The 26581-nt window shown below is 42.3% G+C and overlaps 1 protein-coding gene across 1 annotated transcript in view; it reads right to left on the bottom strand.

The window, feature by feature from the left end:
- Positions 1–22142, bottom strand: part of ctnnd2a (catenin (cadherin-associated protein), delta 2a) — a gene marked incomplete at its 3' end in the record, with an annotated part of 597119 nt that extends 574977 nt beyond the window's left edge. The window contains exon 1 of the mRNA XM_084048187.1: positions 22112–22142. The remainder of the gene's footprint in view (positions 1–22111) is intronic.
- Positions 22143–26581: the final 4439 nt, after the last annotated feature.

Raw genomic sequence — 26581 nt, 5'->3', positions numbered from 1 at the left:
GAAAACTTGTGAAATGGGAATTCCGGACTTTTACTTGTAACAGAGTATTTCTACCTTGCAGTGTTGATACTTTTACTCAAGTAGAAAATGTGAGTACTTTTTCCACCATTGGAAATCGGCTGATCAGAATCATACTGTATTTCTTGTGCATGCCACAAGCAGACCAATTTCTTTTTGTGCATTCACAACCTCAGGCGACCTCACATAGCCCAGAGGGTTCTGGGTATAAGGGCACGTACCGCACAGGCTCAAATGCCTGACAGCAAGTCCCCATGCAGTTTGATTCCTGGCTGCATGGCCAGACCATTTGCTGCATATGTCACTCCCTGAGTCCCTATATACTCTCTCTCTGTGTGTTTCCTGTCTCTCTCAACTGTCTCTATCAATAAAAGGTTTAGAAATGCCAAGAAAAGGAACTAGTCAATCGAGCACAAGCTGTCTGTCCAGCGTATGAGAACTGCACTACTAGCTAAGTCGCTCCTAGCCCTCTGGCTACAGGCGTGCAACGATACTTGAATTGTAGTTGATAATCAGTGGTGTGTTCTACTGTGTTACGCTATATACCAGTAGTGGAAAAAGGACTAGAATTCTTTACTTAAAGGAGACATCCGTTGATTTTTAGTGTTATCTTTGATATGTGGCAAATCACTTACCAACGTAGAAATGCCCATCGAGTTACTCCACAAATCGCCCTGTCGACCCCCACCGTTGGCATAATACGAGGCGCGACGATAGCCCAAATTCGCCTATTTTAACAAATCCAAAGTCTGGTTTTTTTCTCCTAGCACTCATTGTGGAGCCCCATGAGACCCTTACGGGCGATGAATGTGCCGACAAGCTAACCGCTAATAACAGAAAGAGCTAACGCTGGCTGCTTATCTCTCTGCCTGGCAACACCGGGTTGCCAGGTTTCGGAGAGAAACAAGCAACGAGTGTTAGCCCGTTCTGTTATTACCAACGGTGGGGGTCGACAGGTAACTGATGGGCATTTCTACGTTGGTAAGTGATTTGCCACATATCAAAGATAACACTAAAAATGAACGGATGTCTCCTTTAAGTGAAAGTATCAATACTGCAAAGTAAATACTCTGTTACAAGTAAAAGTCCAGAATTCAAAACTTTCTTGAGTAAAAGTACAAAAGTATTGAAATCAAAATGTACTTAAAGTACCAAAAGTTAAAGTACTCATTATGCAGAATATCCCATTTCACAAGTTTTCAAACGTATAAAATGTATGAATATCTTTTGAAAATAGCAGATCTACAAGCTCACAATGCGTCGCATCGCGACGCATTGTGAGCTTGTAGATCTGCTATTTTCAAATGGCCAAAATGTATGGGTAGAAGTGGTTAACTCTCTCAGTGCCACGCCCCGAGATATCCAGAGTTTTCCCCGAGTACCCTCGCTGCCAGAACGAGAAATCCTGAGTTTTTACTGTGGTCGCGCTATTCTGTTTATTTTTCATGATCACTTTCAATTCCTGACTCCTTCAGACTCATTGGGTTCCGGTTTCATGACGCAGATTCCGTTTCCGGTTCTCATTTTTTTCCCGCGGTCATTTTCGGCCAGAATAGGGAAAGTCACACGGTTTTTCACACGGTATACAAAACGAACGGAGAGGTCCACGTCTATTCTCTTTGGTCTGAGTGACGATCAGTCATCGTAGTCGTGTATAACATCGTATTTTAACCCGATCAGAAATTGTCGAAAACGTCACATCCGTTTATGACCGGATGTGACGTGGGCCTGTTTGGGAGGGGGCGAGCGAGTCAACGAGGTCATCAATGTCTCGATTTGCTGCTCTCTACTGGTAGAACTGTCGTATGAGTTTAAAACTGCATATAGACAAGCTATTTGAAAATTAAATTACAAAATAACAACAACAAAAAAACTCTGGCACTGAAAGAGTTAATGTATGTTTTGTAATAATGGGCTGGCGGCATTTGGACTTCAAGGCTTATGTGTGGTATTCAGGTGATAATGGCCGCTGGCCATGGGTCTTTCCAAGTAGTTCACACATTAATCACTCAAAATGGTTGAGTTACAGGGTGATTAACAGTAGAAAATCAGTACAAAGCATATTGTAATTGTACCCAGTCTTACTGCATGCTCTCACTTATGTGTGTGGATGACCACGCACGCATAAACGTGTGCATGTGTGCGTGTCGTGTGTGTGGGAGGGAGGGAATCATTATGGTATGCCCTCCGAATAAAACCTAGAACACACCACTGTTGATAATCTATGCATTTCTTTTCCCCAGCTACTCTCTAATTTACATAACATACATTGGTCCTGTGAAGTAGTGTTGTTCTTATTGATGTAGGGTCAAACTGAAAGATCACCACGAACGAGAGAGAGAGAGAGAGAGAGAGAGAGAGAGAGAGAGAGAGAGAGAGAGAGAGAGAGAGAGAGAGAGAGAGAGAGAGAGAGAGAGAGAGAGAGAGAGAGAGAGAGAGAGAGAGAGAGAGAGAGAGAGAGAGAGAGAGAGAGAGAGAGAGAGAGAGAGAGAGAGAGAGAGAGAGAGAGAGAGAGAGAGAGAGATGCAGTGTGATGTCACTCCGCCAGACAGTGTGTTCAACTACCATATGTTTTACACAGAGAGAGAGAGAGAGAGAGAGAGAGAGAGAGAAGAGAGAGAGAGAGAGCGAGAGAGAGCGCGAGAGAGCGCGAGAGAGAGAGAGAGAGAGAGAAGAGAGAGAGAGAGATGCAGTGTGATGTCACTCCGCCAGACAGTGTGTTCAACTACCATATGTTTTACACAGAGAGAGAGAGAGAGAGAGCGAAAGAGAGAGAGAGAGAGAGAGAGAATCAACCTACCTATTTATAAATATGACATTAACATACCCCATGACCCCCAAATTACGACCATTTTACATACATTCGACTCATCCGAGAGGTGTGGTAAGTCAGAGAGATTGATGTACGGAGGTTAGCCAGTGTTTCCCTTAGGATGACGTTTTAACCCTGGTGCTGGGAAGCCCTCCCGTGCGTGCGGTCTGTGTCATGTGTCCTCTAAGGTTTTCTCTAGCTAAAATGGTAGCTTTGTGACCCATAGAAAGCTGTTACCCGAGGGGGAGCCGTTTCACAGGAGACCCATAGGCCCAGGAGAGCACGAGAGAACACGGGTGGCCCAATTCATACTTGGTCGCACAGCAGTGTGACGAACCTACAAGCTCACATATAAAAATATATCATTTTCATCAAAATCAAGCTGTGGAGGTCAAAAACAAGGCGTGGCGCCACTGTTAAATGCATATACAGTAGGGGGAAATACACAGTAGAAGTGTATGAAGACAGTAGAGACCAGTGTTGTTACAAATCATGTTTATGTCAATTCAAGATTAAGATGGTTTATGGTATTCCAGTTAATCAAACTAATCAATTTTAATTGATTATATAAATAATAGGAGATTTTTATAAAATACTATTTTTTCATAAATAAAGGCGCATACCACACAGGGGCTCTTATGCAGCCTGACAGCGACTCGCAGGTTCGATTCCTGAGCCCGAACAACCTTTCCTGCGTGTCACTCCCCGTCTCTCTCTCTCTACCCGATTCCTGTCTGTCTCTACTGTACACCATCCTAAATACAGGCAGAAAAGCTATTTTCGTACGCGTCGGGGGCATTCCCCCAGAGAGATTTGGCGTGTGTGTGTGTGTGTGGTGTGTGTGGTGTGTGTGTGTGTGTGTGTGTGTGTGTGTGTGTGTGTGTGTGTGTGTGTGTGTGTGTGTGTGTGTGTGTGTGTGTGTGTGTGTGTGTGTGTGTGTGTGCTGAAACTGTAACACATCACATGTGTCAATCATTGTTGTGCATCAGCTGCTCATTTATATGCATGAGTGGTAACACAACAGGAAGCCAACATCCATACACTGAGACACTCTGCAAACGAGGTGGAGAGACACCGTCTAGTGCTGGAGTCTGGCAGGTCTCCTATAAGGTACAGTATGTTAACCCAGTCAATACGGGAACGCATCGTGTGTCATTTTAGATTTGAGCTATACAGAAAACATGAAAAAAATATTTTCATGAACAAAAAAATCCCGCAATCATCAAGAGTGCCTTGATGAAGGTCCAGTGGGACCGAAATGTCCATCCCATTCGGATGCTATCAATGCATTGAATGGGACATTATCACATGTTATCAGACCATTGAATGGGTAGGCGGCATTACTGACGTACCGGTGATTTATCAGACCATTCATTGGGTGTTATCAGGACATACTGACCTACCGACGGAGATGGCTTATATAAGTTAAAGGAGCATTTCACCCCTGGAAGAACTTACAGTCACTCAATGTTAATAATATTTGTAGTAGATAACAGTAGCAAAATTTGAAATTTGCACCCTATGCCAGAAAAATATAGAAGTCTGTGTGTTTAACTGGGGTTTGATTGGACTGCTGCAATACTACAATGACAATAATGCTTTGGGGCACTGCCCTTCCTTGTGGGGAGGGGAGGCTGCGTGGGGGTGTGGTCTACATTGTAGTCAGGAAATAAGGTTAGATAAAGAGACTATGAGTCAAATGACTCATAGTCTCTGAAGATATGGATACAAATAAAAAAATACAGATAAAACACAAAAAACACACCAGGATCATGTTTATGGGTCCTAGACCCAAAATTTAGTCCTAGACCCCAAATCCGATTTTGGCGAAAGCAAGCAAGTTGCCGTGCTGAGCATTACACAGATGCGTTCCCGGTCCAAATGGATTAATGGCACTGTGGGAGCCAGAAAAAGAGCAAGGTTATGACGTGCTAATGCATGCGTTCACACTATAGCAGAGAGAGAAATAAACAGGCTATACCACAACCTAAAATGTTAAAATGGAAGCCAGCGACATGACGAAACAAACTGAAAAGAATGAAGAGCTTTAGCAACAAAAAACATAATTTAACAAGATGTGTCAGCCTTGAGTGGCCTTCATCAGGGCCAAAAAGTAACACCCTGTGGGAGTCGTGTTGTGCTTTCTGAGATACAATGACGTCAACACACTGCCTACTCTAATTTTCTAAAGCTCACTGGCTGCCTACTCCTTCCTCCAGCTCACTTTTCTCCAGCGGTGTAAAGTAACTAAGTACATTTACTCAAGCACTGTACTTAAGTCAAATGTTGAGGTATGGTTTACTTAACTGGAGTATTTCCAGTTTTCAGTACTTTTACTTCTACTCCACTACATCTCAGAGGCAAATATTGTACTTTTACTCCACTACAATTATTTGAAAACTTTAGTTACAAGTTACTTTGCAGATATAAATTATTACATTATAAAAACATACATTAACCACTGCAGCCCTATTATATGCACAGGGCTATTTGAAAATAGCCGATCTACAAGTTCACAAGCTTGTAGATCTGCTATTTTCAAACATTTTAGTACTTTTACCTTTTGGTACTTTAAAGGAGGGGTTGTGCAATTGTTAGAAAATAAGTAATTTTTTGGGTGAACTACTCCTTTAAGTATATTTTGATGCCAATACTTTTGTACTTTTACTCAAGTTCATTTTGAATTCCGGGACTTTTACTTGAAACAGTAGAGTACTTCTACATTGCGGTATTGATACTTTTACTTAAGTAAAACATTTGAGTACAGCTTTTCTCTTTGTCTTCTCCATGTCTTTCGTTCCAAGGTCAGAGGGAAGGCGGTGTAAGAAACCAAACCACTGTGGCTAGGCTGAGGAAAGGAGTTAAGGGAAGCATAAAAGGAGGTCAATTCATTTTAGGACAGAGTCCAAGTGGCCCGGCCCGTCTCGGCGGGCAGGTATAGTGTACTTTATGCAGGGCAGCAGGCAGTCAGCTCCCGAGGCCACAGCGTTTGAGCCTGATTTATATTTAGTTTGCGACGTGTCGTTGCTATTTTCGGCGAGTGTGTGAGACACTCACGCTCACAACTAAGTAAAACTGAAACTTAACTCATTCAGTGCCATTGACGTGAAACACATACATTTTTTTCCAAAGACGTGTGATTATGAATCCCACCAACGTTATAGGATATAGACCTGCCTTACCTGTCTGATTGGCTCCCTGGCAGGCATAGTTTTACTGAGGTTAGGGTTAGGGTTAAGGTTAGGTTTAGGCATAGTTTTACTGAGGTTAGGATTAGAGTTAAGGTTAGGTTTAGGCATAGTCTTACTGAGGTTAGGATTAGAGTTAAGGTTAGGTTTAGGCATAGTCTTACTGAGGTTAGGATTAGAGTTAAGGTTAGGTTTAGGCATAGTCTTACTGAGGTTAGGATTAGAGTTAAGGTTAGGTTTAGGCATAGTCTTACTGAGGTTAGGATTAGAGTTAAGGTTAGGTTTAGGCATAGTCTTACTGAGGTTAGGATTAGAGTTAAGGTTAGGTTTAGGCATAGTCTTACTGAGGTTAGGATTAGAGTTAAGGTTAGGTTTAGGCATAGTCTTACTGAGGTTAGGATTAGAGTTAAGGTTAGGTTTAGGCATAGTCTTACTGAGGTTAGGATTAGAGTTAAGGTTAGGTTTAGGCATAGTCTTACTGAGGTTAGGATTAGAGTTAAGGTTAGGTTTAGGCATAGTCTTACTGAGGTTAGGATTAGGGTTAGGGTTAGGTTTAGGCATAGTTGCAAAAACGAGAACTGCCAATCACAGCGACTACTGGCCAATCACAGCGGCTACTGGCCAATCACAGCGGGGTTTGCCAAGAACTGAAGTGGGATCCATAATACCGCACCAAAGATGTGTAACACGTCCAAACCGTGTTTTCAGTGTTTACACTGGATGGCGCTGTTCGCCAACCTATGAGTGATCCTATGATTTCCAGAGAAGCGTATACCCGGAAATAATGTGATCACAACAAACCCAGCCCGTCCAATCTAATGTTAGAGGATTTCGAAAAATAATTTTTTCTCTGCTTTCTTGTTTTTTTCTGTGTTTTGGCGAGAACAGGCTATGTATTCAACAGCCAATAACTAAAGAACGGAGGGTCGCGGTGACAAGTTTTTTTTTTCCACGATGGAAGCAGAGACACTCCTCCGTCTTTTGTGACACTCGGTGTGTCGATCTTCCTGGAGCGAAATATTCTGTGGCTCCTTTGCAAGGTTTGTAAAAACGCTGGCACTGACTGCACCACTGCCAGAAAAAAAACTCTGGCAGTGAATGAGTTAAAATCCAGGAAGAGTACTTGTACTGTACTCTGTCTGAGGTGCCAAAGGGATTCTTTTTCTCTCAAATATTATTAAGGAAGAAATAACTAATTTTAGTTTGACACTTTCATTGAAATATAAGGAGAAGAACCCACAACCAGACATTTCTATCCTTCTCAGTCAAACGCAATTGTTATTATTAATATTCTATGGCCAGCAGCGCTCTTCTTATCTCCTCTTGTAGAGATCATAGAATATATGTGACATCTGCGAGCAGTTCATAATAAGATATGCCTCGAAATATAGTTCCTCGCCCGAGTGATATGAAACAGCTTAGAGACACCGTGCTGTGCTACTGGTTATGTACGCTTTATTTGTCAAATTCCGGTTTAAATATAGCTATGCTCAGCTATATCTGGAGTGTTCATTTAATCACATGGGGCAAACATGCAGCAAAAATAGCCAACCGGTATCTTTTTATATATATATAGTTTTTATCCCACGATTTTTTTAATAATTTGTTTTCACCCAGTGCCAATTGCCTAAGCTGTAATCCTGGGCGCTACTCTCCCTCTGCCAGCCTGGGGAGAGCCCCGAACTGATGAGCTCATGCTTCCTTCAATGCATGAGGAGCTAGCAAGCCACTACTTATCACCTGACAGGGGGGGGGTTTCCCCGGTAGGACGAAGCACGTGGAAGGAACACGTTATTCCAACCAGTTCCTTTCCCCTCCATCAGGCGCCAACCAGTATCTTTGATCAAGTATGGAACACTGGGGGACTCCAGTCAATTAAGTAGGGTATAAGTGGTTCGCTGAGTGTGAAAGAGACCTTTTTATTTAAATAAAGAATGGACCAAAAAGGGGGAAAATAGGTATCATGTCTCAAGCTAATTCATCAAATTATTATAATGTTCATTTATTTTGTTCAAATTAAAGCTGCAATGCATAAGTTTGTGTATGTCCTACCCCGGTCTCAAGGGTGGGAGACCAAACTTCTATCGTTCTGCCAAAATGAAATGCCTGCGTGGACAAGGGAGATAATGGGCTTATGAAATTAATCTTTTTTTTTATAAACACAAACTCCGTACTGGGTCTTCTTGTGATGTTATATATTGTCAGAATCAGCTTTGGTTGCATTAGTTTCTGTTCTGAAAGAGTGACTTTAAGAGCTGTTTCGTTGTACATTTGTACTGTAAGTTAATGAGACGCTATTTATGGATGATTAATCAATTGCGTAATGGAGCGTTATTTGTCGCCATGACAACTGCACGACTCAAACCTCTACCAAAGTGTCCTATTGCTATCTGAAGACAAGGAGACGTGTATTATTGTTTATGAATGTTCCTGGAACCTTAACCACAAACACTATACTGTACTTGTTGACCAGGGGTACCCCAAAGGTCTGCACTTGGCCCCCCTCCGTTTTCCCATACACCTAATTAAAGTTCACCCATTTTCACAGAATGTTCACCTATTATGACCAGCCCAGGTGTCTCTACTGTGTGCTATCAATAATAGCCCCCCCCCAAAAAAAAACAACAACTACACAACCAGAAGGAGGCGGAACCAAGGCAGAAGGAGCTGGTTGGCCAGTCACAAACCTATCAGAAGAGTGACAGGTCTGTAGGTCACTTTTGTGCATTCATGTTATGCACACGCAGATGTTCTACTACTGTATAGTGTGTACACACACACACACACACACACACACACACACACACACACACACACACACACACACACACACACACACACACACACACACACACACACACACACACACACACACACACGCACACACACACACGCACACACACACACACACGCACACGCACACGCACACGCACACGCACACGCACACGCACACTTCAATTGGTTATTGATGTCCACAATATAAAGGGCATGAACAGTGTTAAAGGGATAGTTCACCCCCGAAATGAGCTTTTTTCTATCGATTAGTCACCCCATGGAGACATTCCTAAAGCCAATAATTTGATGACCGGCGGCGGTTCCGGTAGGAGACACAAAGAGTCTCCTTTGTGGCTCCTACCGGAACCGCTGCCTATACCGGTCCGCTGGTCATCAAATTATTGGCTTAACATATCCACGAATTCAAGTCTCCATGGGGTGACTAATCAATAGAAGTAAAGATTTGTTTTGGTTGAACTATCCCTTTAATGTAATCAGATACGGAGTCAGTCAGTTGTGCTTCTGAGTTCTGATCATCAACCACATTGTTGCTTCCACACAGATGGCAAGAGTAACAGTTTGCACAGTTTCCATGGGCTGTGATTACAGACCCCTATCAGTGTTATCGTTCTCATCGTAGCTCTTACTGATGCTGTTGCTAACACTTGTATTATTGTTATGATAGTTTCGCTGGCTATTGTTGCTTTTGCTTGTATCTCTCTGTCTATCTCTCCTTCTCACTGTCTCTCTCCTTTCTCTCTCTCTTTCCAGATGGCCGTCCACCCTAGAGCCTGGGTCTGCCTGACATTTATTCCAGTTAAGGGGAGTTTTTCATTTCCACTGTCAAAAAATTGCCTGCTCAGGGTGAGACAATGTCGGGTCTCTGATCTACATGTAAAGTGTGTTGAGACAACTTAGTGTGATTTGGCACTATAATACGATTGAACTGAATAGAACATTGTTCACTTAATGGCAGGGACGTGCACAGATAGACTCTAGGTGGTGCTAGAGCACCTGCCCTTTGCCCTCTTGACCAGAAGTGCCCTTTTGAAAAAAAGGGGAAAAAATGTGGGGGTTTTTTTCAGTTTACAGTAGGGGTCTTCAACAGGGGGTCCTCAGAGTTACTACAGGGGGTACGCCAAATCTTTGTGTGATATGATTTTTCTTTTTACCATAACCCCTCGAAACCTAGCATCCCTTTTCTGAGGAGAACTTTAGCCAAAAATAGCAGATTTACAAGCTCTGCGAGGCGTTGTGGGCTTGTAGATCGGCTATTTTTGGCAAAGAGGTATAGGTGTAGAGGGAAAAAAGAGCAGACCAAGTAAACAAAAAAAAGTATAATTTACTTGAGCACCTGCCCCTCAAAATGTCTGTGCACGCCACTGCTTAATGGGTAAAAAATAAAAAACTAGAAAAAGTGCTCCTCGGAGCACAGGTCTCCGCCAGGTTAGGTAGGATATTGTGGGCCAGCAATGTTCGGAATTCACCAATCAGGATGGAATATGAAACATCGGACAGATCCGTCTTGATCACTTGACTATAGAGATAATGTGTACCAATTTGAGTTATGTTTGGACACAATTTATAAGAGTAATATAAAAATAAATGTTATAAATCGTTACCCATACCGCACCAATGCAACTCCTTTGGGGATAATGGTTGCAAGTAGTTGCATTGGTGTGGACTGGCCTTTAGGGAGACCATCCATCTCAAGACCCCTCACAATCTGCTTGTGGATTGTCAATTATAAAAACTACAAGTTTAAATTGGTAGCCTCGCTGTGAAATAGTCTGTTCCGGCTGTTCATATCATTTTGCATAGCATTTTGGTTAGAAAGGCTTAATCTAGGCTGTATTTTTCGTTTTTTTAAAGCATACCTCCAGAATCAACATGTTTCTACCATCCACGTTGATACCAACAATATCAGGGGTGTTAGCTGTAATATTAGAGAACACTTCCGAATCATAACTACACACGCGCACGCACACGCACACGCACACACACACACACACACACACACACACACACGTTTGTTTTACTATAAATAAGCCGATCTACAAGCTCCCATTTTCGGTATTAAAGTAGGCTATTAAACAGTCAGACCTCCCAGCCCTTTAAACCTAACCTCTAAATGTCTAATCCTAAACCTTACCCCAACGCCATTATTATTATTTATAACTGTAAAAACTCAAATCGTTTTTATTACTGTCCTCACAAGTATACAGTAACACAAGCACGCACACACACACACACACACACACACACACACACACAGGTACACCAGCACTATCCCTGTGAGATAGATAGCTAGATAATGCCATGCATGCGTAACACCCTTAAGGGGGAGAGACGTTTAATAGTCCATAACATGTATGTAATCTTGTAGCACTTTACATTGTAATGGAGTTTAACCGTAGAAACTGACCATTAGCGTCCGCACTTCAGTGTCTTTTATGTCATTAACGAAGCTCATAAAGCATCTAATCACTGACCCGGGCATCGACCGCGCTGATTGATGGGCGTGCCGAGGCTGTCAATTAACTGCCACGCAGACGAAAGCTTGAACATGCCAATCGATGGCATTGACGTTTATAGATCAAATGTCAGACACTTTGCGCTGAAAGCCCGTTCAAACGGCGGCTCCTATAGTGACCAATGGAGAATGCATGTATAGAGAAGATAGTATGGCAACGTTAACCCTTTATTTTATACTTTGGCTATTCAAAAATAGCAGATCTACAAGCTCATAGCACGGCACTCGGTGCCGCAATACGAGCTTGTAGATCTGCTTTTTTTTTTATAATCTTGAACATTTGTGCAAATCTTTGAATACATACACATATATATATATATATATTATTTTTTGGCTTTTATGGAAATAGAGAGAGATGGGGAGTGACATGCAGCAAAGGCTGTCGGGATCGGGACTCGAACCCACGACACGCCGTCAGGCTGCACTGAGCCTAGGTGCCTGGACAGCGGCCCAGACAAATATATATATTTTTGAAACAACTTTTTAAACTCAAATCTTTGCTTCTGGGGAGTCCCTGGAACAACATATTTTGATGGGGGTCGGCGGCCAAAAACATATAATTTTGGGTGGTCCTTGACATGAAAAAGTTTGAGCACCACTTACATAGTAACAATAGTTTTTTCAGAAACATGAAGACATTTGTTGAGACATTTGACAGTTACACATGTTCGCTTTAAAAAATATATTTTTTCAAAGATTTGCACACATTTTCACGTTTCCAACAATAGCAGATATACAAGCTCATAGCGCGGCACTCTGTGCCGCGCTATGAGCTTGTATATCTGCTATTTTTGAATAGCCAAAGAAATCTAAAAATGACAGAGAGATGCATTCCCGCATTGAATGTGTTAAGATGTGTCAAAATCAAAGTGTGTTCACGGGGAGCGCTTTCTCGCATCGTGATGAATGTTTGCCTAATGCTTCTTTACAGCGGCTCTGTGATTGTGACTGTAAAGAGCAATGTTCCATACAATTTATGTGTATTGCAATAAACATAAATATGGTACACACACACACACACACACACACACACACACACACACACACACACACACACACACACACACACACACACACACACACACACACACACACACACACACACACACACACACACACACACACACACACACACCTCTATGCTTGCTTCAATATCCTCTTGCATCTCTCTCTCTCAATATTAGTGTGGCTGATTAGGTGGGCATGGTTTTATATATTGGTTGGCTGGCTGTATCCATTTACACAGCATCTGAATGTTGCCCCTGGGACTGAACAGGCTCTTTCATATTCTGCTTTTTAACAACTTCTCTAGGGGGGGTTCTTAATCCATTCAGAACGGGAACGCTTCTGTGTCATTTTAAAGATTTCATTGGCTATTCAAAAATAGCAGAATACAAGCTCATAGCGCGGCACCGAGTGCCACGCTATGAGCTTGTAGATCTGCTATTTTTTGAAAAAGGATCGTGAAAATGTGTGCAAATCTTTGAATATATATGTTTTTTAAAGTGAACATTTTAACTCAAATCTTTGCTTCTGAGGGATTCTACAAATGTCTTCTAAATCCTAACAGTGTTTTGAAAAAAGGTATGTCGCTATAATCAGTGGTTCTCAAACTTTTTCATGTCAAGGACCACCAAAATGATATGTGTTTGGCCGTGGACCCCCATCTCAAAATATTTTGTTCCCCCCCTCACCCCCCCGCAGAAGCAAAGATTTGAGTTACAAATGTTCACTTAAAAATATATATATATTCAAAGATTTGCACAAATTTTCATGATTTTTCAAAAACAGCAGATCTACAAGCTCATACTTGTATATCTATCTGCTATTTTTGAATAGCCAAAGATATCTAAAAATGACACAGATTCGCTCCCGGTCTAAATGGGTTAAGGACACAATAAATAACATCTGTCATAGGAGTGAGGTGGTTTCACTTGTTCACCAATGTGGTTTTACTTGTTTACAGGAATGTCTGGAGAACTAAGGGATATCAAATTGAGTCATGTATCTCGCCGTACATATTTAATCACATATTGACTAACATCTAACCCCTCCTCTCCTATAGGGCATACTTAGGTGTAATGGTCTCATATTTGCTAAATGTTTTATACACAGCAAAAACCATGAGTGTAAAAATGTTTATGCTCTCATGAGGGGTCTGAATGATTCAAGGGTCCATCCAGAGAGGGGGTCCCTGGAAGATGGCAGACATTACACATGTTAACGGTTAGTCAGTGGTGGAAAAGTAACCAAATGTTTTACTTAAGTAAAAGTATCAATACTGCAATGTAGAAGTACTCTGTTACAAGTAAAAGTCCGGAATTCAAAATTTACTTGAGTAAAAGTACAAATGTATTGGTATCAAAATGCACTTAAAAGTACCACAAGTAAATGTACTATAATGTTTGAAAATAGCAGATCTACAAGCTCACAACCGGCTATTTTCAAATAGCCTATGTATAAAATAGGGCTAAAGTGGTTAATGTCTGTTTTATAATGTAATACTTGCAGTTAGTTTTAACTTTGGGAGGTATGCATTCCTATGCATTAAAATAGATGAGATGAACTCGATGGAATGAAATTCATTCAGTTTTGATACTGTTTTTTATTTTTGCTTGTTTTTATGACATGAACTCCTCTAGTTTTTAGGATTTATTTATTCAGATCAATTCAATAGAGTATTTTTATGCACCATTTCTTTTATTATTTTATGAATTTCTGCTGTCTTTAACTAGGAGAAACATAAATTTGTTTTTGTTTTTCTAACACTGCTTGCAGATGGAAAACAAATGACAAATAAAGCAATCTTGAATCTTGAAACTAATGAGATTATGTGTTACTTTTCAGAATCAGTATCATCTTCATTATCACAAAAATCTCAGGTTTACAGGTGTAAAAGCAGTGGGTGAAATTAGTTTTTGTGCAAGCTCCATGTTTTGTGTTTTGTTTGTTTTAGTTTTTTGTTTTTTTTATCAGAAAGAGAATAAAAAGCAAGTTGGGTGGAGGGGGAGCAAAGGGGGAACAGAAAGAATCAAAAACAAAAGGTATCTACATATTTACACATATCCAGCCGGTTCAGTGAGGTTAGTCATAAGGTGCATGAGCATAGCATCTAGTATACAGTACTTTGATATAGAAATCTAGAAATGTTTAAGTAGTATCCATGCCCTAGATCAGTGGTTCTCAAACTTTTTCATGTCAAGGACCCCCAAATTGACACGTATTAGCCCGCGGACCCCCATTTGAAAAGATATGCCAGGGACCCCCATAAGAGAAGATATTTACAGCTCTAGCACTGATTCTCAACTATTTTAATTTCAAGGACCCCCAGTTTGACATGCATTAGGGCTACGGACTCCCATTTAATGGCATTTCTATCTCTGGGACCCCAATTTATACTGTAAAATCAATGTTAATTTAACTCTGAGAGTGTACAAATGGAACCAAATGGACCCGTTAGGGTCCATTTGGTTCCATTTGTACACTCTCAGAGTTACAGACCCATAAGGGTCCATTTATTTCCTAACTATCCATTGTTTAGCTGGGTACCCCCTGGAACTCCCTCAAGGACCCCTTGGGGTCCCCGGACCCCACTTTGAGAACCAACGCCCTAGATGACATCTACACATGAATGCTGTGAATGTCACTAGGTGTTACTGTACATGGGCGGACCACATCAGAAACGTGGACCTCTATGGAGCCCTCCCAAAGGTCAAATACAAGGTGAGAGAGAGAGAGAGAAGGATGAGACTGGCAGGGCTACTTGTGTCAGGCACCTGGAATTGGTATAGCGAGCAAAATGACACCGTGGGAGCCACCCCAAGGTGCAGCTATAGGAGGGGAAAGTGGTGCACCACCTACGCACACGCAACAACATGACAGAACTCAATGCTAGATATGGAGGGTGTGTGGAGGGCAGTGAGTATGCACTCTCGCATTGCATGAAATAGTATCATCATAATCTAATACTAGAGGTGGAGTGGGTTGTCCTGGGGTGAACTTTTGTCAGGATTTCCTCAGATAGGAGGATGGGGGTAAAATAAGACTTAAGATGGCCTTATGTTACAGTTTCCGTGAGGAAGAACCAAAAGCTGCGGTGAAACCTGCAGGGATTCACTCACTAAGTGCCATGTGTGAGTGGATCCATGTTGTCGGTCTGGCTAGCACCAGGCTAGCCCCTAACCCCCGAAATTAGCACTGTCTCTTAACTACCCCCAAGAGACAGTTGGGGCAGTAGCATGCCACTTGGACAGATGATCAGCCTCGGTCGGGTCGCCAGGAGGAGAGTGTCTGTTGCGTTTGTGCATCAGTTGATGTTTTATTAACTGAATTATGAAAAAATCATGTCTTAGGACTTTGTCAGACCTCAAATTAGGACTCGAGAAAAGAAAATGTCCGTTTCCCCGGTTTTGGTCACCGGTTTGCCTCATATAGAAAAAACACGAGCAAAAAACAACGTTTCAAAGTATTTCAAAGTCACTGAAGTCCGGCCAAAAAAAAGCCCATCTGTCCAATTCTGGCGAATAATAAAACAAACGTTAAGCATAATTTGCAAAACACTATTTCAATCTGCTCTAGAGGCTGTCTCGGGTTTTCATCACTTTCATTCACTACCAATTATAAAAGGGGAGCTGCCTGCCTGCCTGCCTGCCTGGCTGGCTGGCGGGCTGGCTGGCTGGCCCAGCTCAGCTCGGAGGCTCTTTGGCCCGTCGTCAGCAACTCCTTCCTGTGGACGACTGCCAGCGAGTCCCTTAGTCCGATCAATAGGCACCGGCGGCGGCGGCTAGCTTTCCCTTCCTCCTCCTCCCTTTCTCTTGCTCCTGTATAGTGCAAGGAGTCTGTTATGTGCCACTGCAGCATGGCGATTAGGGCATTAATGCCCCCGCGCGCTGCCGCGTGAATTAGCTTAACCCATTAAGACCGGGAACGCATCTGTGTCATTTTTTAGATTTTCTTTGGGCTATTCAAAAAATGGCAGATCGACAAGCTCGTAGCGCGGCACCGAGAGTCACGCTACGAGCTTGTAGATCTGCTATTTTGGAAAAAGCTTTGACAATTTTTAACTCAAATCTTTGATTCTGGGGGCCCCTGGAACAACATTTTTTTTCCTTGACATGAAAAAGTTTGAGCACCACTGATATTATAGCAACAATACTTTTTCAGAAAAATTATTTGTTGAGACATTTGACAAATATATATTACATATATTCAAAGATTTGCACACATTTTCAAGATTTTTCAAAAATAGCAGATCTGCAAGCTCATAGTAGATATCAGCATGTATATCTGCTATTTTTGAAGAGCCAAAGAAATATAAAATGACATGAACATGCGTTCCCGGATTGAACGGGTTAATCTGTGTCCGCGATGAAGGACGAGGCTTTTCAGGACCACTGGAGACGTTCTCTAAGACATAAAAACAGAGAAGCTAAACTTCAGGAACATTAAGACAGGCGTGATATGGCTTATGAGAGAGAAAGAGAGAGGGAGAGAGAGAGTGTGTTAGGTGGTGATAAAGAAAGGTCTTTGTTAATAGTCAATAGTTAACCACTTGAGCCAAAGTATCCCTAATCTGTGGGAACATGGCAGATCTCACAACGCACCACAACGTGTGAGCTTGTAAACCGGCTATTTTTTGGCGTAAAAAAACAAGTACAGACAAAGAGTGGACCAAGTACAGAGGCAACTCATGTCCAGTTGTCCAAGTGTAATGGTTAATCTTTCAACAGTACAGTAACTTCAACTGCTAAGTAAAGCTCTTGAAAGCATACTATAGGACGTGGGACTCAAGGGCAAGAGTATTTTCAAGACACTAAAGTGACATTAGTCAACATACTCTCACTTGATACTAATTAATACATGAATGAGGTTTGGGTGCATATCCTACTCCCTATATCTATCACACCTAAACTATCTAAGATCAGTCTAATGGGAAACTTGCATATTAAGCAGATTGTCATGATCTATACCCCCCCCCCTCCCCTCCCCCCGTTTACACACCCACACCCACATCCCAACACACACACACACACACACACACACACACACACACACACACACACACACACACACACACACACACACACACACACACACACACACACACACACACACACACACACACACACACACACACACCACACAAAATCTTCCACCTGCAATGACCATCCACCAGTCACATCAGACGAGAATCAACCTCCTTGCCTATACCCAGAGCCACAGTTGTGTCACCTCGGTTCACTTCATCAGGCCAGGTCTTCTACAGTGAGGCGAATCGTGACAAAGCCCTGAACCGGAAGTTTACGGAACGCACTGGATGAGCATTTGTCACTATTTCCGGTTTACATGAACCACGTGACCGCCGCTGTTTTCTGCCCTCCATCATTGACGTAACTCTCCAATAGAAGGCTCTGCCTATACCCAGACACCTGCCCTCCCCCCTTTACTACATCACATGTCCACCATACATGACACTGACATAGTGTTGTAGGACTAGGATATATACTGCATTGAATGGGTATACAGTCTCAACAGATGTATAAGAATATACATATACGATATAGCAGTGGTTCTCAAACTTTTTCATGGCAAGGACCCCCAAATTGACAGTTATTTAGCCCGCGGACCCCCATTTGAAAAGATATGCCCCATAAGAGAAGATTTGTACAGCTCTAGCAGTGATTTTCAACCATTTCAAGGACCCCCAGTTTGACATGCATTAGAGGCTACGGACCCCATTTAATGGCATTTCTATCTCTGGGACCCCAATTTATATTGTAAAACCAATGTTAATATAACTCTGAGAGTGTACAAATGGAACCAAATGGACCCGTTAGGGTCCATTTGGTTCCATTTGTACACTCTCAGAGTTACAGACCCATAAGTGTCAATTTGGCTCCTAACATGGAACTCCCTCAAGGACCCCTGGGGGTCCCCGGACCCCACTTTGAGAACCAATGCGATATAGAATCTCTCTCTCTCTCTCTCTCTCTCTCTCTCTCTCTCTCTCTCTCTCTCATGGAGCTTTATTGGCATGAGAAAACAAACGTTCAGATTGGCAAAGCAAGTGTCAAGTCTCTCTCTCTCTCTCTTTCTCTCTGTCTCTCTCGCTCTCTCTCTCTCTCTCTCTCTCATCATTTAGTGGATACAGCTCGCTCTTTGACAAGCTTGTCTGCACATCCCCACCTCACACAAATGACTGCATTTTTTTGTTTTTTAACAACACAAAAACAAAGCCATCGATCAAACCCAGCGCGCGCGTGCGTGCGTGCGTGCGTGCGTGCGTGCGTGCGTGCGTGCGTGCGTGCGTGCGTGCGTGCGTGCGTGCGTGCGTGCGTGTGAAGTCATTTGAGACTCACAGCAGCACCGATACACCTCTTGTTTCTTCCTTATAGAGATCCTTCCCATTATACGACACAAAGACCCATCTGACAGCTGCTTGCTGTGTGAGTTCCAATGCCAAACCAACAGTGGTGGAAAAAGTACTCACATGTTTTACTTAAGTAAAAGTATCAATACTGCAATGTAGAAATGCCCTGTTACAGGTAAACATCCGGAATTAAAAATTTACTTGAGTAAAAGTACAAAAGTATTTGGTATCAAAATGTACTTAAAGTACCAAAAGTATAAAGTACTCAACATGTAGAATGTCCAATTTCACAGGTTTTCAAATGTATAAAATATATAAAAAATATTGTGTGAGCTTTAGACAAAGACCTACTTGGTTTAGACAAAGACCTACTTGGTTTAGACAAGGACCTACTGGTTTAGACAAGGACCTACTGGTTTAGACAAAGACCTACTTGGTTTAGACAAGGACCTACTGGTTTAGACAAGGACCTACTGGTTTAGACAAGGACCTACTGGTTTAGACAAGGACCTACTGGTTTAGACAAGGACCTACTGGTTTAGACAAAGACCTACTTGGTTTAGACAAGGACCTACTGGTTTAGACAAAGACCTACTTGGTTTAGACAAGGACCTACTGGTTTAGACAAGGACCTACTGGTTTAGACAAGGACCTACTGGTTTAGACAAGGACATACTGGTTTAGACAAGGACATACTGGTTTAGACAAGGACCTACTGGTTTAGACAAGGACCTACTGGTTTAGACAAGGACCTACTGGTTTAGACAAGGACCTACTGGTTTAGACAAGGACCTACTGGTTTAGACAAGGACCTACTGGTTTAGACAAGGACCTGGTTTAGACAAGGACCTACTGGTTTAGACAAGGTCCTACTGGTTTAGACAAGGACCTACTGGTTTAGACAAGGACCTACTGGTTTAGACAAGGACCTACTGGTTTAGACAAGGACCTACTGGTTTAGACAAGGACCTACTGGTTTAGACAAGGACATACTGGTTTAGACAAGGACCTACTGGTTTAGACAAGGACCTACTGGTTTAGACAAGGACCTACTGGTTTAGACAAGGACCTACTGGTTTAGACAAGGACCTACTGGTTTAGACAAGGACATACTGGTTTAGACCAGTGGTTCTCAACCTGGGGGTCGCGACCCCCAGAGGGGTCGCCAAATAATTTGGGGGGGTCGCCAGATATTTTGGTGAATTTGAAAAAAGAAAAAAAAAAAAATTTTTTTTTTTTTTTTTTTTTTTAACAAAATATTTTTTTATGTTATCATTAATTCATGTTTTATCAGTTAATTTACTCAATTTACCCACTTTTTGCAAAAATGTTTTGATAATAAACAATTATCAAATAACCTATTATAATTAGATAACCTTCGCGCGCGCGAACGGGACCGCGCGCGTGCACGCGGGGGGTCGCGGGAAATAATATCATTATTTTGGGGGTCGCGGCCTGAAAAGGTTGAGAACCCCTGGTTTAGACAAGGACCTACTGGTTTAGACAAGGACCTACTGGTAGGTCCTGGTTTACACAAGGACCTACTGGTTTAGACAAGAACCTACTGGTTTAGGGACCCTCAGGGTTCCAAATGGGCCCTTACAACAGGGATTCTCAAACCTTTTCATGTCAAGGACCCCCAAATTAGTATGTATTTAGCCGCGGACCCCCATCTGAAAATATTTTGTGCCAGGGACCCTCATACAAGATTTGTGTACAGTTAAAATGTTTCAAGATTTCATGAAAATAGCCGATCTACAAGCCCACAACACGTGCTAAATAGCCGATGTATACAAGGTTAAAGTGGTCGAACTGATTTTGACACTATATTAAACACATTTTACTGGGGGACCCCCTGGAACCCTGTCAAGGACCCCTTGGGGTCCCCGGACCCCACTTTGAGAACCAATGCCTTATAAGGTCTGTAACTCTGAGAGTGTACAGTACAGATGTAACCAAAATGGACCCATTGAGGGTGCATTTTGGTTCCATTCTGTGCACACGCTCAAGAGTTATGAGGGTCCTTGAAATTAAAAACATCTGAGAACCAGGTCTGGACCGCTGGCGTAGCGGTCAATGTATAGCCTGACACCGTGTCGGGGGTTCGAGTCCCGGTCCCGACGGCCTTTGCTGCATGTCACTCCACATCTTTCTCAGCCTACTGTCCTATCCCTTAAGGCATAAAAGCCCAAAAATAAATCTTAAAATAAATAAATAAACATCTGAGAAGCTACTGGTTTTAGACAGTCTACCTTACCCTCCTTTTACTGCACTTTTTTACGCGCAGTCAGTCGGTTCTGTTGAGAATTTGGGTCAGCAGTCAACTGGAGCTACATTCATCCTCCCTCAGAGCAGCGGTGTAATAGTAACTAAGTACATTTACTCAAGTACTGTACTGTACAATTTTGAGGTATTTTTTTCTTTCTTCAGTATTTCTCCACTACACATCTCAGAGGCAAATATTGTACTTTTTACTCCACTACAATTATTTGACAGCTTTAGTTACTAGTTACTTTACAGATTTAGATTATTATTATCACTATTTGAAAATAGCCGATCTACAAGCTCACAATGCGTCGCGATGCGACGCATTGTGAGCTTGTAGATCGGCTATTTTCAAAAGATTTTATACATTTTGAACTTGTGAAATGGGACATTCTGCACAATGAGTACTTTTACTTCTGGTATACTTTATCCTATATTTTGATGCCAATACTTTTACTCAAGTACATTTTTAATACATGACATTTTACTCGTAACAGAGTATTTCTATATTGCAGTATAGATACTTTAACTTAAGTAAAAAACATGTGAGTACTTCTATTCCACCGCTACCTCAGAGAGATGCCGTCTACAGGGGGAGAGATGCTGCAGGCGTGCAGGCTCAATTCACACAGAAAGGTTTCATATGATAGTCAAACACACACGCACACACACACACACACACACACACACACACTCTACCGGTATACTGAATATCGTCCAAACCGGCATCATTGTGTAAGTCTGACTGACACATGGCCACAATAAACATCCTCCAAGCATTAAATACAAAGTTCCAAACCACATTTTTTGGGTTTCCTGCACATTTTCCATGCCATGGAATGCAGGCTGTGCCTAAAATATCAACACAATAGGCTGTTATATTCGCTGATTTTTTTAAAGGATAATGTCACCCTGCTTTACTTTTTTAATAATATTTCCATTGTCATTTAGTGTATGTAATGTGTGTTACAAAAAATGACAATAAAATATAGTGTGTGATAATATAGTGACTATCACACAATTTCACACACACATGCCTAATTATCCCAAAAAAATAATAGTTATAATAATAAATACATTTTTTTTATGGATAATCACATCAATGGGAGCGAAAGCAAGATAATTTACTTTTTTGCAATTGCAACACTTACCGAAAATAGATTCCTGGGCAATGCAAAGCGACTCTCCTCCCTTATTATCCTCCTTGTGTCACCTTTTACAGTCAATCCGCAATGTGAGCCTCACACAGTAACACACCTCCCGAGTGGTCCTCTCCTCTCCTCTCCTCTCCTCCTGTCCTAGTAGTGGTTCCCCTGTGTGGTGGTCCTCTCCTCTCCTCTCCTCCTTGTCCTGTCACACCGGACTATGTGGTCCTGTCCTGTGTCCTGTCCTGTCACAGCGGTCCGGTCCGGTCCGGTCCGGTGTGGTGGTGTTTCCCCCCCGTGGGTCAATCCTGTGTTCTCTTATTATAGTAGAGATCCCTATTAGAGGAGTTATTAGTGGAGGAATGGATGCATGGAGGAGAGACCGTTATAGGAGGAGGAGGAGATGCTGCTGGCCGGACTGGAGCGGAGCGAGGCTGAGGAGGGCATCCGCAGGGAGGAGGAGGAGGAGGAGGAGGAGGCGAAGCGGTCCGTACAAAGAGAAAGAGAGATAGATAGAGAGAGAGAGGGAGGGAGAGGGGAGCAAAGCACTGCATCGACGGGAGGCGGCAGACAGTCAGCTTCTTTCTTTCTTTCTTCTCTTTTCTCCCCTCGGCCTGGTTCACTAACACACTACTGCGCGTGCTCGACGACGCACACGCACAGGCACGCACACACTCACACATACACCGCTGCATGCACACACGCCGTCTGAAACGCTGCTTATATGAGATGGTGGAGCGCCATCTTCAGGTGATGTGGAGACAGTACCTCATTATGCTGTAGGCTACACTGTACATAAAGGCTGTTACACTGTATCCAATCAGTTAAGGACACATGCAGGCGGCTACACTGGGTTTAATTACCAGAAAGTTAATTGCATCCACCTGATTCCCTTGATTAGGATACCAATTAACGTCCAGGTAGTTGGAAACAGACCCATAGAGAGAGAGAGAGAGTTCTGTCACGCTTTGCATTGCTATGCGCTGTAGTTCCAGACATTGGAACTTCCTCATTGTCTTGATTGTCTTGAGATATATGCAGTGGTTCTCAACCAGCGGTCCGTGGACCACCAGTGGTCCTTGAGGGGATTCCAGGTGGTCCCCCAGCTAAATCATGGAAGAGTTGGCAACCAAATGGACCCTTATAGATCTTTAACTCTTGAGAGCGTAAAATGAAACCAAATGGACCCTTACGGGTCCATTTGGTTTCATTTTACGCTCATTTTAGTTAAATTATTGTTAAACATCTACATTACTTCATTAAATAATTGTTATTTTGATCAACGTTTGCCTGTTGTCTCTCCTATTGGTACCAACATCAGTACAGCATGGAATTATGGGCAAAATAATATCCAACGACAACTAAATATTCCAAGTTTTGGGTCTGAGAGGCTAAATCTCATACAAGTGGTGGTCCGTGGTAACCTGACGCTCCCAGATCCAAGAAGCTTGCTCCACACATTGTAGCTGTCTTGAGGAACCTGGTTACTCAATACCGCCCCCATCTGGCAGGGTCAGGTTAGGTCCGTGGCTCAAATGCCGAATAAACAATGGGCCTTGATATGAAAAGGGTTGAAAGCCACTGCACTGCATAGAGCATTTACGCATTCAATTCTTATGATGAGTTTGTGCCAATGTCGTCACTCCCACACTAGCCTCGAGCTCAGAGAGTTAAAAATAAGCTCGAGCTCCAGCCTCCAGGCTTTTAGTTTCATTCGCGTTTGTTCCCATACTAGATGACGCAGTCCAGAAAGTTAATTAATTGCACCCGGCTGATGATTCCTTTGATTAGGTCTAGTCTAGGATGCCAGGTGATGGCATGGCTGTCGTGTTATTGAATAAACTTACGCGTGAGTCCGCCTGTACTTAATAACGTGGTCAACTTTTATTAAACTCTTTCACATGTCTCTCTCTGATTCCTACAGCTGTGTCGCTCGCGCTCGGTCGCACCTCGTGACGTCATTGCATGTCGACTCTGTAGTCCTTTTCTCGCATAACACAATCACACCACATCTCCCCCTTTCTAGAATCAATGGGTAGACTGCAGAAGACCATTGATTCAACAGACCTTGAGGATTATTCTGCCTCTGGGTTTGAAGGTCTGCTCCTATCTGAGCCTGTACCAGACAATCAAACACACACACATATTTTACTCTTAGCTAGAACAATCACTTCAAAATCAATATCTCAAACATCCATCCTAAACTAATCCTGTACTGTCCTCACTCTAAGCCCTGCAATTGACTTCAACATTTACAATACAATAAGCATAAACATAACATGTTCAATCACATTTCAATATTATTATTATTATTATTATTATTATTTTCACATTCCAGCTCTTTTTTTTATTTTTTTACTTTTCAAAAGTCTCTGCAATGTCTCTGGCAAACGAAATTCCAGTCCAACCTAGTTGGTCTCACCACAGCCCCCCCAGACCTGGTTCTATGAGTAAGAGTAGATGGCATGAGCGGCTCCCTGTGGTTCAATGGCAATTAACTTCCAGGTAGTTGGAAAACCATGGACTGGACTAGACAAGGACCAGTTGTGGAAGAAGTACTATAATTTTTTTACTTGAGTAAAAGTAGGCAATCAATACCACCATGTAGAAATACTCTATTAATTCAAAATTGTCTTGAATAAAAGCACAAAAGTATTGGTATCAAAATGCACTTAAAGTAGAAAGTACTCATTATGCAGAATGTCCCATTTCACACGTTTTCAAATGTATAAATTGTTTTACAAATAATAAAATAAATTATAAAAATAGCCGTTCTACAAGCTCACAATGAGTCGGACACACGGCATGTTGCGAGCTTGTAGATCTGCTATTTTCAGTGCATGACGTCTGCCGCCCTACGAAATGTAAATCTCATTGGTCTGTAAGGATGTACATGTTCTGCCCCATAGTGTGTTTGCCCCACACACACAAACACACACACATTGCGTGTACCACCATGTACTCCCCCCTCTCTCTCTCTCTCTCTGTCTCCCACTCATATAAACCATGGTAACCAGACCCCCAGGGGGCTGATGATGACATCACCCACACTCACCGACTCTCCAGGCACTTCACTTTACACACACACACACACACACACACACACACACACACACACACACACACACACACACACACACAGTCACACACGCACACGCACACGCACACGCACACGCACACGCACACGCACACGCACACACACACACACACACACACACACACACACACACACACACACACACACACACACACACACACACACACACACACAAGCCTACCGCATACGGTACATGGATACAGTGTATGTTCTGTCAAGGTCAGGCAGAGTGCTGGAGACTCAGCACCTCTAATAGAGGTGATGGTGGTTCTGCTTCTGCCATTGCACTCTGTGTGCATTTATACAAGGACCGGATATTTCCAGGATTCTCATCGCTTTTTTCAAGAATAGTGGCCAGTTAAACTAATACTATAGCCTCTAGACCAGTGGTTCTCAACCTCTTCAGGCCGAAATAATCGTATTTGAACTGGGGACCCCCCAAATCGTATTTGAACTGGGGACCCCCAAAATAATCATATTTGAACTGGGGACCTCCCAAAATAATCATATTTGAACTGGGGACCCGACCCCCCCAAATAATCATATTTGAGTTGAAGCATTACATTTTAGTTTGACTCGGTTCCACAGAAACATTTTGGAAATAACTGATCTACAAGCTCACATCAGCCATTATGACGCCATCAAGGCACCGCCAAAATACATTTTAGTCGACTAAATCAACTGTAGATTTAGTCGACTATAATCTTATGATATTTAATCAACTAAAACTAGAGAAAAACTAAAACATTTCAGATGACTAAGGACTAAAACTACATGGAATTTGATTCAACTGAATACAAATTTGCTGTCAAAATCAACAATGCTTCAGAAGTAGTTGTGTGGACGTGGTTATAATGAAACCTAAACTAACAACCATCACAGAACTTCACATGTTATGGAAAGTTTCAGCTTTATGGAAGGTTCTGGGTTACTTTACTTTAAAATTGAAAAGAGACATTAGAGACAATCTGGTCGTGCTGAAAGCTCAGTATTCAGTCTTGATGGCACAGCAAAATGTGTAAAGGGGGGAAGATAAAAAAAAGAAAAGAAAGATACACCTGCTGAGTTGGTCTTCCTGTTTTGGCACAGACACACACACATGCCACTTTTTATCTTTTAATGAATGCCACAGGATGGGAAAAGTCCTCACTATAGTAATCTAATTTATTTATTTATTAACCTTTTATTTACCCAGGGCAGGTATATGCTGAGCACGAGTGCCCATTTTCAGCCACGCCCTGCTTCACATTCACCAGTGGTTAAAGTAACATTTACTCAAGTATTGTACTTAAGTAAAATGTTGTGTTAGTTTTACTTTAGTGGAGTGTTTCCAATTTTCAGTACTTTTACTCCATTATATCTCAGGGGCAAATATTATA

Source organism: Gymnoscopelus microlampas, assembly GCF_963454915.1.
Source record: "Gymnoscopelus microlampas genome assembly, chromosome: 22".
Taxonomy (NCBI): domain Eukaryota; kingdom Metazoa; phylum Chordata; class Actinopteri; order Myctophiformes; family Myctophidae; genus Gymnoscopelus; species Gymnoscopelus microlampas.
This window is presented reverse-complemented; position numbering and strand designations above follow the sequence as displayed.